General features: G+C 35.0%; 1 protein-coding gene across 7 annotated transcripts in view; it reads right to left on the reverse strand.

The window, feature by feature from the left end:
* Positions 1 to 18,775, reverse strand: part of MEF2C (myocyte enhancer factor 2C) — a 158,292-nt gene that overhangs the window by 102,942 nt on the left and 36,575 nt on the right. The window contains exon 1 of one of the 7 annotated variants that reach the window (XM_016210320.2): positions 8,831 to 9,644. The exons of the other annotated variants lie outside the window; for them this stretch is intronic. The gene's annotated coding sequence lies outside the window, so the exon portion shown is untranslated. Of the gene's footprint in view, positions 1 to 8,830; positions 9,645 to 18,775 lie in introns of those variants that run through there. 7 annotated transcript variants of the gene reach the window in all.

Consider the following 18,775-nt stretch of genomic DNA (forward strand, 5'->3'; position numbering starts at 1 on the left):
TGATGTTCAGAGGGATTTACTGGAATCTAAGAAGTACTTCGAAAGTCAACGTTCGTTAATTCATCTAACATTCTCTTATTCTTGATGGCAAAAAGGGGTTCACTTCGCTGTGCTGGTAGGGGAATACCATGAAAAGTGAGTTAGAGATTAGTCACTAGAATGTCAGAATTCGCTGTCTGATCAGCACCAGCAGTCTGCTCTCCAGATTCCCACAAAGGAACGTGGCTGCGCATAAGGGAAACCAGGTGAATGTATATGAATCAGCATCTTCACTACGAATCCTGGGAAAACCCCATCAAAATGGGTGTCTTCCTGAAGATGGGTCAGGAGAGTCAACGTAATTCTGATGAAGGTGAGAGTTACACAGGTAATCACAGATCTCTGGTCTCCCGGCTGGAGGTAGTCCTCTGGCTCTCCTCCAAAGTACTTTGGGTGGCTTTGTAACCCAGGGTGGCTTTGTAACCCAGGCCTCATCAACCCTGGAATTGCCCTGGCCACGATCTCCCCCCTCCTGCTCCTCCTCGCTCTTCCTTCCCTTAGGCTCTCCCTCCCTGCTCCCTCTCCTGGAATTACGGCCTACTACGATAGTCTTTTATAGGCAGTGCAGTTTCCACTTTAGGATTTAATACATTTACCCGCTTCTTTAGAATTCCTTGTGTTTGCGACCTCTATGTATAATTGTGCAATTCAAGCTCTTTCAGTATATTATTTTAGAAGTAATTTTATGGCTATCAGCTTTATAAGACACACATCCAATAAAATGTACTAATTAATTATATGAAAACGATTGGCATAATTGGCAATATATTTGTAATTGTTGAAGAAAAATCACATACTTTGGGTGTATTATAGACATTCGCACCGGCTCTTTCACAATGTGTGGCGTAGCCTCGCTCTAACAGAACCTGCGGAGTGTGAGGTACGAGTTGGTATATTTTAAGCATATATCAGACTTTTCTCTTATGTTCATGGGCAGAACACTGTGGTACAGAGTTAGGAACATATATACTCATTTATGTATTTATATATGCTAGTGTAGCAGGTGATGAGCGCACTGTGGGTTCGAGCCACTCAAAAATTCCAAAACCAACAGTGACACATTAGGTCCAAGCCTGAATTCAGTCTGAGATGCTGGGCAGATCACTGCGTAACGTCAAAGCTCAAAGTGTCTGCTTCTATGCAATTTAAGAGGGTTTTGGCACACAGGAGATCTCTAAAATTTCTAATTCAATGAGAAAAGACCTGTTGGCAAACACTGCCTTTCACAGTGAAGAAACCTCTGGAATCATTTTTATATCACTGATATAAAAATGCCTGTTGGTAGATCCAGTAATTAAAGTGTTCTGAGAAATGTAAGGGTGACATTACTTTAGATGCTAGAAAAGTGGACTTTACCATCAACTAAATACCTAGTTGACACACCTACTCCTTATTTAGTCAGGTTCCCGAGATTCTAAAATTCAAAATTATATTCAAGTGTCTTATCTTTTATATTTTATGAACCGAAAAACAATGACTATAGCACAGCCACTATTAAGATCTTTTGAAAAAAACTAGTTCAGATGAGTATTTAATAAATGTCTCCCTAAACTTATGGAGAATTTCAGGATGCACTTAGAAATTTCACTTGCCTTGAGCTGGATCTTTATGAGATCCATTTAAAAATGTATCTAAAGTTTTGCCATGTTAGAAAAGAATGAAAAAAAGTTTTTTGGAATACGTATCTACATTTCCGTTCAACCAAGGTGAGAGTAGAAATATCCAATATTAATACTGGCAGGGGCCATGCAAGGTCATGTCACTTTTCCCTCCTTCAGATAATATCATACCCAAATTATTTCACAAAGATTCCACCTCTCCTATTTTTAAGGCCTTCCGGAAAAGGAGCAGCATAACCTTCCCTCAGTAACCTATTTTGATATTTCACAACTCTCGCTCTCAGGAAATTCTTACTTATAGCTAATCCCTCACAGAATACTTTATGGCCAGTCCCCTTGTTCTAGCCTCTGTACTGAGAACAACAGTTGGTGATCATGGCCTCATTTCATACACATGAAGATTGTGTATTGAATTATAGCTATTTTTGTTATTCTTTCCATTCCCCCCCCATCTTTGTGGCTCTTTATTTCAAGTCATACCTGCCATTAGCACTGGAATCCCCAAATACGCATAATACTCTAAAAAGACTCCTTTATCTACTCCTATCAAACAGGTATTTTTAATTAGCCACACATTACATAAATTTGAAAAAATGTTTACCTTCTCATTTATTTCAATTGTGCATTTTTCCCTCGTCAGATTTGTTTCTAGCCAATTCTTCTGTTTTGTCTTTAAACACTCGTTTCTCCTTGGCTTCATGATTTCTGACCACTTCTCCAGTTTACCAAGGTCATGCTTAGTTTTGACCCTATCTTTCAAGGGCCAGACTCTGCACACTTTCTTTACACAAGACTCGTTGGCATTTTGAAATTCAATGAATAAATTATTCATTTCACTCTTCCTTCAGCTACCATTCAAATCTGTGGTTTAGAGGATATTTTCCCAATTTATGGAAGAAGGCATCTAACAGAAGAAAATCCGAAGCCTTGAGAAGTTGAGATTATACCTTCTCCTTCACACTCTATAGGACAGGCTTGAGGATTCTCACAGGGCCAGTTTTTTATGATGCTGAGTTGGTTCATACTCACAGCCAGGGTGTTCTGGGACATAGAGCACAAGTATAATGTATAACAAATCACTGTGATTTTTCCTTACATATATTTAAGTCTGCACATAAGACAGTTACTAATTGTGGTTCCCTGGATGATCCTTCATTTTCCTTTGAAAATGTTCTCACTGCCCTAGCCAGTGTGTTCAGTGGTTAGAGCGTCAGCTCATGCACCGAATCCTGGTCAAGGGCATGCACCTGGGTTGCAGGTTCCATCCCTGCCCCGTCAGGGCCTGTGAGAGAGGCAGCCAATCATGTGTCTCTCTCACATCAATGTTTCTCTCCCTTTCTCCCTCCCTTCCACTCTCTCTAAAAATCAATAGAAAAAATATCCTCAGGTAAGGATTAACAAAAAAAGTTATCACTGATAGTCACCTTTTAGTCTTTATCCAAAAATTCTAGTGATAGTGGTAACATTAAATGAACATGTCCCAGAAATACTATTTCTATTATTCCAATTGGATCTTATACCTGGATACATTTGTGCTATCATGATTATACTTCATATTATATTTCTGTTCAGAACAAAATCAAGGCACAGAAAAAATACAGAGCATGCCCTACTTTACGCTGCAGATAAGCAGCAAAACTAGGTTTTGAGATAAGGGAACTTGACTTCATATTTCAAACTCTTCTTCCTCTGCTATACTGTGACGTGTTAGGAAGCCTTACAAGATCCAAGGAAATACTTTCATCTTCATCATCTGGTTTTTAAATTTATGTCAAAGTCCTAAATCAGCTGATACTGAAATATGTTAAATTCAATACATCTATTATCTGAGCTTTTATGTAAAAATAAACCTAAAAGTTTGATTCTCACTAGAAAGGGGTGTTTCATGTTGTCTGTTTGGCTTTTCCACTATATCCTTTGAAAACTGGCTTAAAATATGTAGCTATTTATAGCTTAAATATAATACACCAAAAATACTAAGGAATTTTATTCTCTGATTTAAATTTTATTTCTTAATGTACTCCTATTTGCAGTATTTCAAGGACAACTCTTTTCCCAATGGTCAAGATTTTAAATAGTGTTATAAGCCACATCAACCATCTACTTATAATTTATAGCTAGGAATAAGATACCTCTAATTTTCCATTTGGTGTAAGCCCTAGTAATGTAAACATGATAAGGAATTCTTATTATATAGATCAGCTTGACAGTGAATTAAAAATAGATGTTGCTAAAAGTTAAATTTACAGGTGAACTGATGAGAAATGCAGTATGCTCTAATTGACTGAATGTGCCTTACCTAATAAATTTCTATGTCCTTCTTATCAAATGACCCTTAAGGGTTCTATGTATGAAAATAATTACCTTACGCAGTTATAATGACCCATTAATTAGAAGCAGCTTTCTAATACTCTACTTACACACATATACATATGATTTGCAAAAATGTGAATGGCAAGTGAATAGTGAATTTGCTTTAATTCCAGAAATTAACTAATTTGGACTGCTTATAAAAGTTTAAACTAGAATATACATTACAAATAATTAACACTAAACCAAAACTGTCATATCCTCCGTGTCAATGGCTCCTATAAATGCTGCTGTTAACTGCTGCTTCAAATTGCAAAAGACCCCAGAAGCAGTTCAGGAAGAAATAGTTTTTAAAAATGGTTCTATATTATAGGAAAGAAAATGCTCTTCCTCTAAAGTCATTGTTCATTTCCTGTATTGAAATATGATGTAAAAGGAACTTTAAGAAATTTTGACCTGCTTACAGGCTTTTTACTAAGTCCAGCCTCCATTATGGGCAGTCTTTATTACAGGTGTTTCAGTCCATATTATTATTAAATATGAGATTACAATGGCAGTAGAATGTTTTTATAAGATTATAACTTTACTATTTGTCATGCTCTCTTCTATTTGTTTACCTGAATTTTCTATGCACCTCAGTTCCCTTCTTGTGTGACAAACTCAGCTGAAGGAGGGGATAAGCAATAACATGCTTGAATTTTTTACCGCAAAATCTAAGAACTTGTGATAAAAATCCATGTTTTATCTTATGTAACCTAAATAAATCTTAAATAGTAATAGTAATTATGGAACGGAAGGTTTATAAAACATAATAAAAAATTTCCTTCAACATTGAGTTTTCAACCTACATCTCTCTATAGGCTCTCTGTTTTTTAGAACTTTCGGTATGAGTGATATAATAAATTTGGCCACAGATTTATGAAAGTGCTACCAAATATATAGCAGTCTCCCGTAATGACAGAATAATGACAGCAACAATGCGTTGGAGTGAACTGTCATTTGAGAGAGCAAAGGGAAAAAGAAAAGCATTAAGGGATGATTTAAAAAATATTTTTTGGTAGGATAAAAGAAAATCAAGTGGTAAAGTTCCAAAGAGAACTCTCTTTGTGCTTAACATGGAAGAAATATCATTCAAATAGCTTATCCCTGCAAGGAGGTTACTTACAATACTGCCAAGGTCACCACCAAGTTGTATTAATGGCCGCGTTCAGCATATGTCAGTCACATGAGTTAGAGCCGCCTTCTTCCTTTCCTACTGCATAATGACCTCCCTCTTAATGCACACTGACAAATTGAGGTGAGTGAATATGTTTTTCCAAAATATAGATGGAAGAGTTCCATCCCACCACTCTTCTATTTTAATTGTACCAAACATGTGGAATGTAAAGTCTGGCAGAAAAGAGGTTTCAAATATTCTATTCTGAAAATTGAACCAGTTTTGAAAATGGCACTTTGAATCTTAAAGGGAATTACTTGTGGCTGCATTGTGAATTTTCTTTCAAGTGCACATTTGCTTACAGAGCTGCAAAAGCACAAAATATTTTTTCAATGTAGGAATAACATTTTTTTAAATCTAGAAAATGTCATTGGAACAGAGTTAGTAACAGAATGATTTAGTATTCAATAGTTAAGCTCTATTGCAGATTCATAATTTTCATTTATCAATATTATTCATCATTTACAGAAGAAATGTGAGAGTCTAGGCATATTGGCTCCTGAATATACATCTACTAACTACAGTGTAGAAAAAGTGTAGAAAACATATTTGTGTTTTACTTAGAGTGAAAATAGATTAGCACATCTCCTTTACAAGGCTTATATTTAAATAGAATAAATCACACCCTCAAAGAATAAATGATATTCTAGTATGTTATAATAAGACTAGCTCATAAGAGATATCTCTATTAAAAATTTACCACTTTAGTCCTAGAATACCAATTTAGTCCTGGTCTTGAGATTAGCAATATATTAAAAACATCAGGGGAATTAGCAATTTCAAGTCTCAATCTGATATTAGAAATTGGTGCTGATTTCTTTGTTTCCCTTATATACATTAATTCATCAAAACATTATTGAAATGATTGGGAAAGAAAGAAGATATGAAAAAGCACTCCAGTGCTTACATATCAGCTGACCTGAACAATATTTTAAAACTATATATAGAAAAAGATAAAAAGAGCTGAGTACAGTGACAATTCTCCATGCCAACTTCCTCTATTACCACTTTTCTTTTTTTCATTTGGTAACTCATCTATAAAACGATGACATTAAAAAGAGAGACAGAATAATTCAGGGACCTCTAGGTAGAATTTTAATAGGCTGATTAGATGCATAATTAGGAGACTAGATCAGACACCAATCTATAGCTTTCACATAAAACCACTATTTCTGTTTTATCTCATTTATAGTTACAGTTTTTGGTAATGACTTGGATCACAAATGCATTTCAAAGGAGTTTCGCAAATTGGAAGTAGACTACAAACAACTATTATCTAAATTACAAAAATCAGATTCAAATATATTGCATTTATAAGTACATGAGTAAGAACTGGCAATGCATAGAGTGCAAATAAATGATTGACCGCTATTAAGGGTCAGTCTTCTCTGATGTTTCAGGAAGATGAATCTGCAACTTTCTTCAAGAAATTATCTATTGTTAATATTTCAAAACTCAAACTTCTAGAAACTGGTAAACGTGGTATTCTCTAACTATTTTATTTTTTGAATTTTTATAAGAATTTATTTGAGCCAAACTGACTACATATGCCAGAGAGCCAGATCTCAAATGCTCCTCCTTAGTTCTATTTTTAATTTAACAATATAAATTGAAACTATTAAAATTCTACAAAATTTTTTTTAAAACTCAGAAAATAAAAAATAAAATAGTAAAGTTTCCTTTAGTTTGTAAGATCATGTAGATAATTATAAAATCTTATTTCCCCTAGACCTTTTCCTCAAATAGCTGAAACCAAAAATGCTTCAAATAAAAATTTCTTGATTGTAAAAGTTAAAAAAGAATAATGATTACTAATCTTTGTTTTATGTCATGCACTGTTCTCTTTACATATATTAACTAATTTAAACATCATAACAACCTTATTGCTGCATTATGATGTCCATTTTACACATGAGGAAAATGAGGCAAAGAGGACTTCTCTTGCCCAAGGTAAGTGGTGGCTCTGGGATCAGAACCAACACAATGTGACTCCAGCCTCTGCCCTTCACATTATGCTAAAAACACTCCAACATTTTAATGAAAAAATGATAGCCACTTTGATTTCTTTAAGAACACAACATATGAATGATAACTGCCAAAGTTGATGAGAGAATGGAGAAATTCAGAGTTGGAGCAGATCATAGAAGCCCACTGTTCTTCAGGGTCACCAGAATGCCCAGAATGCCCACCAGTTTATCATGGGGAAGTAAGCAAAGCTTCCAGGCCTCATGTATTTGCTCTGACCTTGCTGATCCCTTTGACATACATACAGATATCCATATATATATACATATATGGGGGGGACTTACATATCACTAAGAACTTATAGTATATAATAAAAATTTTAATGAATTTATTTTTTAATGAAGTTAGCCTTGTTCCATTATTAGAACAATGCCAAGACTTTGCTTTGTCTTTCAGTAAACATTCACACATTTAGATATCAATCAACCTGTCTTAAATAGTACTGGATATAGATTTAGTGAATTCAATCAGCTTTGGCCAATTTTTCTACTAACTTTCAGCTTCTACATGCTAACATTCTATAAGCCACCAATGTTAATAATTTCACATTCTGGTTGACCAGCTAGCTACCTTAAGGTGTAAAAATTCAATATTAACTAATATACTCTTCTCTATATTATGTTCTTAAATTATAATAATAATTTATGCATTTATAATCATTTGAATAAACTGTATTTACCCCAAGCACTTGAAATTATAAAATCTTTTCAGCATCTCAAAAAAAACTAAAGCATCCTAATTGTACTAAAATGTACTGGGATAATTACTGCTTGAAGCTTTATAATGCAAGAAATACAAGCAAACTCAATCCCTAAGTGCTTTAAACATCTATATTATAGATGCTCCTTGATTTATCATGGGGCTACGTCCTGATAAACCCATCGTAAGTTGAAAATATATTAAGTTAAAAATGCATTTAACATATGCTCAGAACCTAACCTACTAAACATCATAGCTTATTCTACCTTGAACATGCTTAGAACACTTACATTAGCCTGCCACTGGGCAAAATCATCTAACACAATGAATACACTGTAGAGTATCTGTTGTTTATTCTCCTGATCAAATGACTGAGTGGGAGCTGCACATCGCTGCCCCTGCCCAGCATAAGGAGAGAATAGCATACTGCTTGTCACTAGCCCGTGAAAAGATCAAAATTCAAAATTCTAAGTATAGTTTCTACTGAATGTGTATCACTTTCACATTACTGTAAAGTCAAAAAATTGTAAGTCCAACCATCATAAGTCTGGGATCATTTGTTAAATAAACTATCAAACTGTATTTGTATTTCAGGTTGCAACATTTCCATAAGGACAAATGAAAATTTAAATGACCAAAAGTGATTGTATATGGAAGTAGTTTATGCAGAATTCTCTACATCCCTTGGTACTATAGTGGCAAACCAAAAGTGATTAGTATCTTCTTAGATATAACAAGATTAAAACAATTTTAGAACTGTATATTAAAGTGTGTGTTCAATATTCATTAGCAACAGTTAAATTTATATTTAAAAATCACACCCTTTTGCTATTTATTTTAAATCTCTTATATATAATTTAAAAAGTTAATTTAAAGCTATTTCTATTAATAAACATAAGGGAAAAAACATATTTAAACATACCAGTGGTAGAGATGAAAGTTGAGATGAAGGAAATACATGAAACATAATGAAAGAAGGTAGTCAGAATCATATTCTAAAGTCAATTCCTGTAAAAGAACATTCAAGGCAATGTTCAATTTATTTCAACACTGGTTTCTGGTTGTATTAACCATCATTTGAAATGAGTGTACTATATATAACAAGTAAAATTTCTGAACAAGGATTTTTATCATAAGCATTATACTTTCCAAGAGATAACTAAAATGGTACGCATGCTGCCCTTAATGTAGTGTTAAAATGCAGCTGTAGCTGAGGTGGCTACCTACAGGATAATGAGGCCTTCTAGGCTGGGCTTGTACGCCCTTGAACAACAGTCAATTACCAAACAGCTGTGTACACTTGGGAGCCAAATATCTTCCATTAGAATGACTAAGAAAGTTCCATTAGTTACATAATGCCTAGACATTCAAGAAATTGAAAACTGTAATAAATCTCTATACTAAAGTGGATATTGGTAATTAGAAATGACCTGAATAAATGAAATCTATGCAAAATAAAATGACTATAATATTTAGATAACAATATTATTACAACAGACAAAGGAAGATTGCTAGTGAAGAGTAAAACCTACGATTTGACTACCATAGTTTCCCTTGTATACTAATGCTAACTAGAAGTGGAATAGAGAAAAGGCTTGAGTTAGCTTTTGTTAGCTGTCTACATAATGGATTCACAAAAGATATAAACCCTTTCCAACGTACTTGGTTCTTCATATATTTACAGGAATAAAATATCAGTCTAATCAGATGCTTATCATAAAACAAAAACCCAACTCACATGAATCAACTGAATAAACTTGAATTTCAACCAGAGCCAATTAGATAGTGTCTCTTAATGACTCATAAATGTGTTTTTCAACATTGTTTTGTCAATTACAACAGTATTATCTCATGACTTTCACAACATAAACAAGAACCACAAAACTGATAATTTTTACATGAGGGACAAAATCTGAAAAAGAAATATAATTTTTACAAGATGCAGAAGCATCATTTATCAATTACCTGTATGTGAAATGAAATACAGGCTACTGATGCAAAGCTGTAGGTACATAAGAATCATGCTTTCTATTCAGAGACCAAAATTTTAATCTATGTATGTAATTTCTAAACTTCAGTCTTCCCTGCTATAATGTATTAGTATACAATGAATAGACATTATTGTCATGGGTTCATAGACTAGTGAGCAACAGTATTTTACAACAGTAACTGAACACATATCCAAAGGAAGAATTTTTGGTTATGACCATCATTCCTCCGCCAATCTGGTACTAAAGCAGATCTGGTTCAAAAAGTAATTTGTTAACTGAGACATTATAAAACCATCAGACAGTATATCCAGAATGCAAAGATGAGTAAAACTTAATCTCTGTCATGCAAAAAACTTAATTTTTACCAGATTGGGAAAGACATTTAAATATTAACTTTAGTCCAAGATAGAAATTAATAAACATAAAATAGGTACACATAAAGCCTTCTGAAAGTCAGGTATGTGAAAAGATAACTTCAAAAGGAAAGGCCCCATGGTGGAAGTACTTAATAAAGTGTTTTTCCTAGGTCTCCCTCATTTGAATTAGCACAATTATTGCCCTTCATTCACTTGCTTCAGTTTCATTCAACAAACATTTATGGAACATCTATTGCGAGGAAAACATTCATTTAAATGAGAGAAAATACAGATACATGAATACGGAACAGTCCCCAAGCTCAAGGAGTTTGCGATTTAAAGTGAGTTAAGAATAACTTGCATTTGTACAGTATTTCCATTTTACAATGCTATTGTACATGTATCATTTCATTAAATCCTTGAGAACCATGGTTACTAAAGACACAAAAGTTGAAATTCTATTGTGATAAGAAAAAAGGACTGCAATGAATCATGATTGCCTTCAGTTGGGTCTGTAGAGTTTTACTTCTGTGTTTCTGAGAACACATTCTAATTTTAGTACGTATGTGAATATACTGACCTACTCTAGAATAGTTTATGTGTGTTAATCTCTAAAGTGCCTCTACGTGCAGGGAGGGGATGAGCAGGCTGGGCTGAAAGCACCTTGCAAGGGTGTCAGCCCCAATGCCCTCCTCAGTGAAGAATAGACATGAGATTTATAAAGGAACTTAGGAATTCGTTCTCAGACTTACGTTTGATTTTTAAATTGCCATTATTAATTTTGGGGATTTGAAAGTCTTGGTAAATGCTATTAGAATACTCTGAGAAGCAATAAAAATATATCCCATATTCAAGTTTATTTTCTTAAATAATCTGACAATATTTTTATCCTCAAGACAAGTTACTTCACTTTTGAAAAAAGCATCATCGAAGTTTCAAGGACAGTGCTACATATCATAAGATGATACATTTCATTTTAATAATTTAGGGTATTTTTCTTAACTATTTACAGATTCTTTTTCTAATACAGGATAATAGAATAACTAGTTGAGCTCATCAGTAATTTAAAAGGCAGTCAGTAAAATAATGCACTTCATGTCGCATGAACTTTCATTCTTTTTCTCCACGTCTTGTAAAGTGGTTGTATGTGTGTACCAATTATGGTCCAAGTCTAGGTGGTACACAGAAAAATCTCAAAGGAGGATTTTTAAAACAATAAAGTTAAAAAAAGCACCACTACCAACTCTTTGAGTTAAACACATGAAGTATTGTTTTCAGATTCCTGAAACCATTCAAGAAAGTACTCTCTTCTTATTAACTCAATCTCAATATGTTTAGGCATTTCCTTATAATGCAATCCATCTTGTGAATGTTTACTTCAAATAAACTCAATGCATATATCTCTATTTCTGTACATATGCAAATCACCTCATGTCCAGGGCTTAGAAGAGATTCTAATTCAAGTCCCACACCCAATTTGTTTTCTCAGTTCAAGTCAATTCATGTATATTACCCACCTACAGTATATTCCAGGCACTTTCCCAGTCATCAGAGAACCCTAAACTGAACAAAACTCCACAGAGATTATAATTCAGAAGGAAGGAAGTGGCAGAATTCAATTACTCATTTATTTAACAAGTATCTGTTAACCGCGTGCCTAGCAGAGACTAGATTTTGGACACGTGGGCAACAAAACCAGTTATCTGAGACACCCTGGAGGGGGTAGCCCGTTAAGAGTGGGTTAGAGGCCGTAGAAAACAGCACAGTGGAGCCGTAACGGTATGGAGGTGGGAGCCCAACTGCCGAGTCCTAACGCTGGTTTAGTCAAAGCCTTCTCAGGCACTCTCATCAGGCACACATCCTTGTTAATCCACTCTGTCCTCTTTAGTTCTTACTCAGTCATCCACTGGGGAAAACACTTTCTTATATTTCTGCATTGTAGCTGACGATAACTAATAAATATAAACAGAAAAAAATCTATTTTAAAAAGAAATCATAAACTAAGAATACTTGCAATCTTTAAGCAGTAACCCTCAAACTCCAATACACATCTAAATATTACGTTGAAAGGTCTCCCAGGAAGGCGGTGGTGAAAATTTGCACTTTGAAGGAACACTGCGCATGATTCTGAGGTCTGTACGTGGCAGACTACAATTTGAAACTTAGAAATTGTTTTCATTATTTCCACAAAAATTCCACCTGCCGTGTCAAAGAATGCTTTGGCCAAGCATTACCGGTTAAGGAAACTTTAAACAATCTAATTCAGTTATTTGTGTTACAACACCCGTATGGCTTCCTACTATTTTTAAAAAATTTATTGTAACTCTACAATGGGTTGTTGTGGGCAAAATGTGAGAAGCTAACCATTAAAAACAAAACAAAACTGTTTCCATGTAAAGTAAATCCTGGGTTTTCCAATTTTAAAACAGATTTTTGGGACACAAATTATTTGTGTTGGGGCTGTGACTGTGTTATTGGGTACACAGTGGTATACTAGAGTCTACTCAAAAGGCAAGGCATGTAGCAACAAGACATGACACATTCAAGTGCTTCCTTTAACATCCAGCTCAAGTGTTTTCTCCTCTGTGAAGCATTTCCAGAACCCTTGCGCAGTGCCGATTAGGTGTTTTATTTCCTGTTATCAAAGAGCATAGAACTAGCATGCAAGAAAAATAAGAAATGCCATTGAGCACACAAATGTTCCTATATTAAGTAACTGAAGAGTGAAGTAGTCTGTAATAGGAAAAAAGCATTTATTTTTTTCAAACTCCTAAAGAATATTCTAGTTCACTTCACAGCAGATAGAATCCTAAAGATCCACTGCTTCCTCATCCTAAGAGATGCCAATAACCTGAAAACTAGGCGATACTATTAATTGTACACATTGGAAAGTTGCTCTGGAAGAGAGAAACTTGTTTTGCAGATATGACAGAGATGTAGTGCTAATGGCTACAAAGCCATCGGCTGCAAATAGATGTGCTCATTTAGAAACAAGTCCAAAAATTTGAGATTTTTTTTTTTGATAGGACTGAATTCCCTAGTGTTCAACAAAAGTTATACTTTGGGTTTTTTGTTTGTTTTTTAGAACAAAACAAACACATGGGGTACTATAATAGACATTAATGCTTTCCTTATACAACTTGATAAAGTTCTTTAGTGCATTCACAATAAGTGTTTAAAACCTTACAGGCCTTATCATTTTATTAAAGACTTTCTGCAAGTAGGAAAGTATAAATTTCCTTTATGTAATGGAAATAAGTTACATTTTTATGGTCAGTTCAACATTCAAATAATGAATAGAAACACTGATGAAACGCTATGTTCTGGAGGTAGGAAAAAACAAGCAATTTCTTTTACATAATGGAAATATATTGCATTTTACAGTATCAACTTTCTAATGCTGATAAGTGCCAATGAAATGAATGAAGCGCCTTCTAATTTTCTTCCACATCCCTCAAGGCTGGAAAAAGAACAATCCCGCCACTTCTAGTGTGAACAGGTGAATGAAACTATTACTTTGTAGGTTTCTTTCTGTTTTAATGGTAAGGTGAATTCTTGGGCAAAGTCCTGATCACCAGGGTGGCATGCCTGCTCGCCACTCTTGTGGATTTGCCTATTCCCAGTTTCCTTTAACATTTCCCCTTTCTAGAATCACAAAACAAAATGAACTGTTTTGTTTCGTTGTTTTTTTGTGTTTTTTTTTTTTTAGAAACTGGAATTTTTTTTTTGCCTTAAAAAATGCTATTTTCCGGAGCATACCTTTCAGACACACGCTTAGGTCATGTCTGTGTGCCAACTGCAGCCCGACTGGGGAGATCAGACTCACTCAGCAGAGCTGGCCTGCTCAGCACAGTCCGGCTGCCACGATCTGGAAGCGTCAGCCCCACCACGTGCGTGACATTAAGATGATCCACAGCAATCCTGCAAGACTACATTTTAAGTAGAGCTTCCAATTTGCTGTGGTTGGCATGACCTAATTTTGGCTCCAAAGGTACATTTCCCCCTACTCTGGGTTTTACTGACTACACATTGGAGGAAAAAAAAATGTTCTTAAAGGGATTCTTACTCTTCCCTTTCTTAAGGAAATTTAGAGAATTTAACAACTGTTGGCCTCTGGCTAATACACAAACTAAAGTCTTTTTCCAGCTTCGCCTACATCTTGACCCCTCATGCCAAATATTTCAGGCAGTCTATTTATAAAGTTCACCACTTCCCCTGTTACCTCATCTTTAGAAATGCCAATAATTTAGAAACTGGAATGATACAGCTGGTCTCATAAACTGGGAGAAGATTCTATGGAAGAGATAATTTCCCTGTTCTAACTTAAGATTCAATTTATTTTCTTCTCAGTTTTACAGTTAGAAGGGAAATAATGTTAATGGGCCTTATTTACTTCACCTTAGTACTCAAAGGTGATTCAAAGTCCTAAAGATTCTGGACACTAACAGAAGTTCTTAGCCCTGACTGCACATCTGAATCACGTGAAATACTTTAAAAATTAATGATATGTAAACCCATCCCCGACCAATGAAATGAGAATCAGAGGAGCTGGTTGTTCAGCATTGTTATTTTTTAAAAGCTCTCCAAGAATTCAAACATGAAGCCAGATCGTGACATCCACTTTAAACTCTCATAGAAGTATACAGGCATGTACCCTAATAGGTATGTTGCAGCATTATCTTATTTGGATGTAGTATGTTCCTGAAATTTACTAGCCTATCCATTTATGAGCTGACTGCCATGAGCTTCTCAGCTATTGTATGATGGGAGAGAAAAACTCATCTGGATAACCTCATTGACTCTCGGTAAATTTATAAGTTGCAATCACAGAAAATTCTACCTTTCAGAGATAAAACAGTACTAATAAATATGCCTCTTTCCTGCAAAACCAGCATTGGGGGCTTGAAAACCACTTGTTTTCTATTGAATCTTTGGAGGGTTTCCAGTTACATTAAAAAAATAAATCTCACCTTATCATATTTACTGACTTGTAAATCTCTAATAATACGCTAATTGAATTCATTGCGGTGTACTTAATTTACTCAAGGTGATAATTTTCTAATTTCATGTGTGATGTTAATGTATTATCTATTTGGGATCAAATTCAGTACATTTTATGGCTTCCAAAAAAGGCAACCCATTAGATCAAAGTTTTCAGTCTTTCTTTTATAACTAATTTAATTCTTTACTCCAGTCACTGGGAAATGATATTATTAGGCATTGCAGCCAGTTTCCCTTCCTCCTTCCCAGTATGAAACTGGGCTTATTCAATGAAGAATCTGGTTTACGGAGGTAACGTGGTCTAGTAGCTGGAATGAAAAGTCTGCTTTACAGACTTGGAATTTTATTCCATTATGTAACTAAGAAGGCCATCTAACTACCCCCGCCCCCCATAAAACTGGATGTGGCTCATTTTACAGTAAGGCTTCCTATGAAATAATGCAGTAAGTTTCTTTGTAACTTGTGCAATTAGTATATTTATTTTCTGGTCATGTCTTGCCTTTTCTGTCCTCTGGTATACACCCAGAAGCTTGGATGTGTGTGTGTGTTGCACGCGTGCTTGGCAACGTAGAAGGAACAAGGCTAATTTCCTGGATTCTATGTGTCTTACACTGCCATGGTTTCCACTTAGAGATTCATTCCCTTCTACTAGCATACCTCATTCTGAAAGGACACAAATTTTTTTCCTAAGAGTATGACATCCCTAAAGTACATGTATTTATCTACTTTTGCACTTTTAAAAGAAAAAAGAAAGAAATACCACTTGAAGTTTTTTTAAATTACTTTTTCTAAGGGATAGAAGTCTCCACTGTGTACAATATTCTTGTGGTGGCATCTCCCGCTGGCGCTCTTCTCCCTCATTCATAACTTGTCCCTGGGTCAGGCCGTCCCTCCCTGCAGCTGTGCCTGGGAAATGAGGTGGGGTGGGAGTGGAAGAGGGGGCAAGTCTTCGAGGTCACCTCGAGACCTGTCATAGTGAGCTTTTCTGTCATGCCAGAGAATGAAACGGAGACTCACTACACTCTTCCTACTTTCGCTAGCAGCCTCGTAGCTTCATTAGCTGACCCCAATTTCAACAGAAATGAAAGGTCTGGGCAAGGTCTGGGCAGCTTCTCCAAATGGGGAGGCAAAGTTGAGAATGTGGGAGTTCACATAAAAACTCAAAAAGTCTGTTATGCTTTCAGAGGGGAGATGAATAAAACAATTCCCTCTTCCAGAACACTGCCAGGATTTCACTCATCATTTAAGACTCACCTGAGGTGTTGTTTCTCCTACTGACGACTGAGCTGACCAGAGAAAGTTGAACATGTCTATCAATTAACAGTCCCCTTTACCTATGACATGCCTGCAGTATAGCTTTTATCACATTACATTCATAATTTCATCTGGCGTGTTCATCACCCTCATCAGACTGAATTCCTCAGGGGCAGAGACTCCATCTTTCACTTTTGTATCCGTAACATCTAGCAAGCCACCTCCTATTAAATACTTAGTGAATGAAGTGACTAATATATTTGTAGTGGATGTCCAACGGGGAAGTTTTGGGGAACAGCAGTAAATATTTTATGGGCAGACCTTATTTGTTTCTTTAATTTCCAAAAGGCATGGAGTTATATGACCAAAGTTCCAGATTTCCATTTATCTTCTAAATAGTGGTTGTCACCAAGACGTCACATTAAAATCACCAGGCAGCTTTGAGAAACAGCAATGCCTGGATGGCAGTCAATTTTAATTCAAATCTGGAGGTGGAACTTGGTCATCAATGTTTTTTAAAAGCTCCCCATATAGCCAGGATTGAAACCACTAAACTAACTATAAGAAGAACATGCAACGTTTTATACCTGTGGCCCTGTCACTTAACATACACTCAAGATCAGTTATAGTTCACAGTTTATTAATTAATTGTTTGTGAAAAGTGTTAGCTGATTTTAGTCCTTGGATAATCAAAATTTTTAAAAAAGCTTTCAAAATGCAATATTAGCTTCATCACAATCTTCTTCTAGAAATATTACTAATAACTGTATGTAATTATCCTTTATAGAATGAGCCCACAGCTATGACTTCCTCCTCGGCCTTTGGGTAATCCAGGCCTTTATAGTGAATACTTGTTTCCTGTATATTTAGAACTCAAATGGAGGCTAAATATAAACCTGGTGTTTTATGGAGTCTTAAGAGTGTGCTTTACAGTTGGAAGGTTCCAAAGAGGGAATTCAAATAACCATAGTCAAAATCACATTAGGAAGTAGACATAACTAGCTTCAGTGGTTTCGTTAGAAAGAGAGAAATGAACACTGAGCCTTACCAGTGGTACTTAATATTGCAGAAAGCAAACTAACCTCCCTTGCCGGCGAGCACCACAATGTGTCATGGACACCATTTATCACTGTAACCAATTAATTCCAAATTACACATCTAATTCCCAAATCTTTAAGTCACATTTCTAAGAAAAAGCCTTTTTAAATACAGAGAACGCAGGTTATTTTGGCGTTTGCACGGTAATCCAAGCAAGCATTTGCTTCTCTTCAACAGCAAAATAAAGCGGAACCAAATGTAGTTACTAAAATTCACTGTGGAAATTTGGCAAGGAATTCATGACTTTAAAGATATGGTAGCTATTAATTTTGAAGTCCAAAGCGTACACATTTGGTAATTCATAAATATGTGTCTTGTTTGATCTCTGACCAGCCTCTCTGACCTTACTCTAGTCAAGGGCATGGTAATTCTTTTATGAAAAAACAAGAAAACTATAGTGTGAACAAGAAACTTCACATTATTTCTCATAGTAAAAATTCTAAAAGTGATCTTTTTCATTTTTTAAAAGTCTCCTTTTACTGAAAACAAAAATATCCAATTAAAAACTAATAGCCATCCATTTGATGAATAAACTCGACATAACATTTCTTAGTTTTCAAATATACTGCAAGTTGTTCTAACTTCTCAGTATTTACTTCACATCTATCTTTGGTTTTTAAGGTTTTGCTGTTTGTTTTCGTTTCCAACTACAAAGAGAAAGTTAAAAGTCATGCTTGAATTCAAATTCTCTAGAAAATCCATCTGCACTAATTAAATCAACTGAAAACTCCTGAAACCCATTTAATATCCATTTATATGTTCTGTCATACAGCTCACATTCTTAAATTAAAACTATACAAATTACTATGACTCCTGCAAGTAAAGGTTAAAAATTAAAACAGCTCAAAAAGTGAGAAGCAAACTGGAAGTCACTATACAGAGATGAGATAAAACTAGATGTTCACATTTCAATTAAATATATACATACATACATACACACACGCACACACACACATATTTTATATATATATACATTTCCCTCCAGGTAACAATATGGAACTCTATCATAGAGCAGGAATTAGTTCACTTCTCTTTAAATACCATACAAACATATCACACATAGTTTTAAACATGTCATTCTGGGATTACTGAATACTTTTCCTCAAGATGCCATGTGAAATTAAGTTTCTATAGTTAAGCCATTTTCTTTTTCTTGTCTAATTGCTG

The sequence above is a fragment of the Miniopterus natalensis genome, chromosome 3 (genome assembly GCF_054644295.1).
Source record: "Miniopterus natalensis isolate mMinNat1 chromosome 3, mMinNat1.hap1, whole genome shotgun sequence".
NCBI lineage: Eukaryota > Metazoa > Chordata > Mammalia > Chiroptera > Miniopteridae > Miniopterus > Miniopterus natalensis.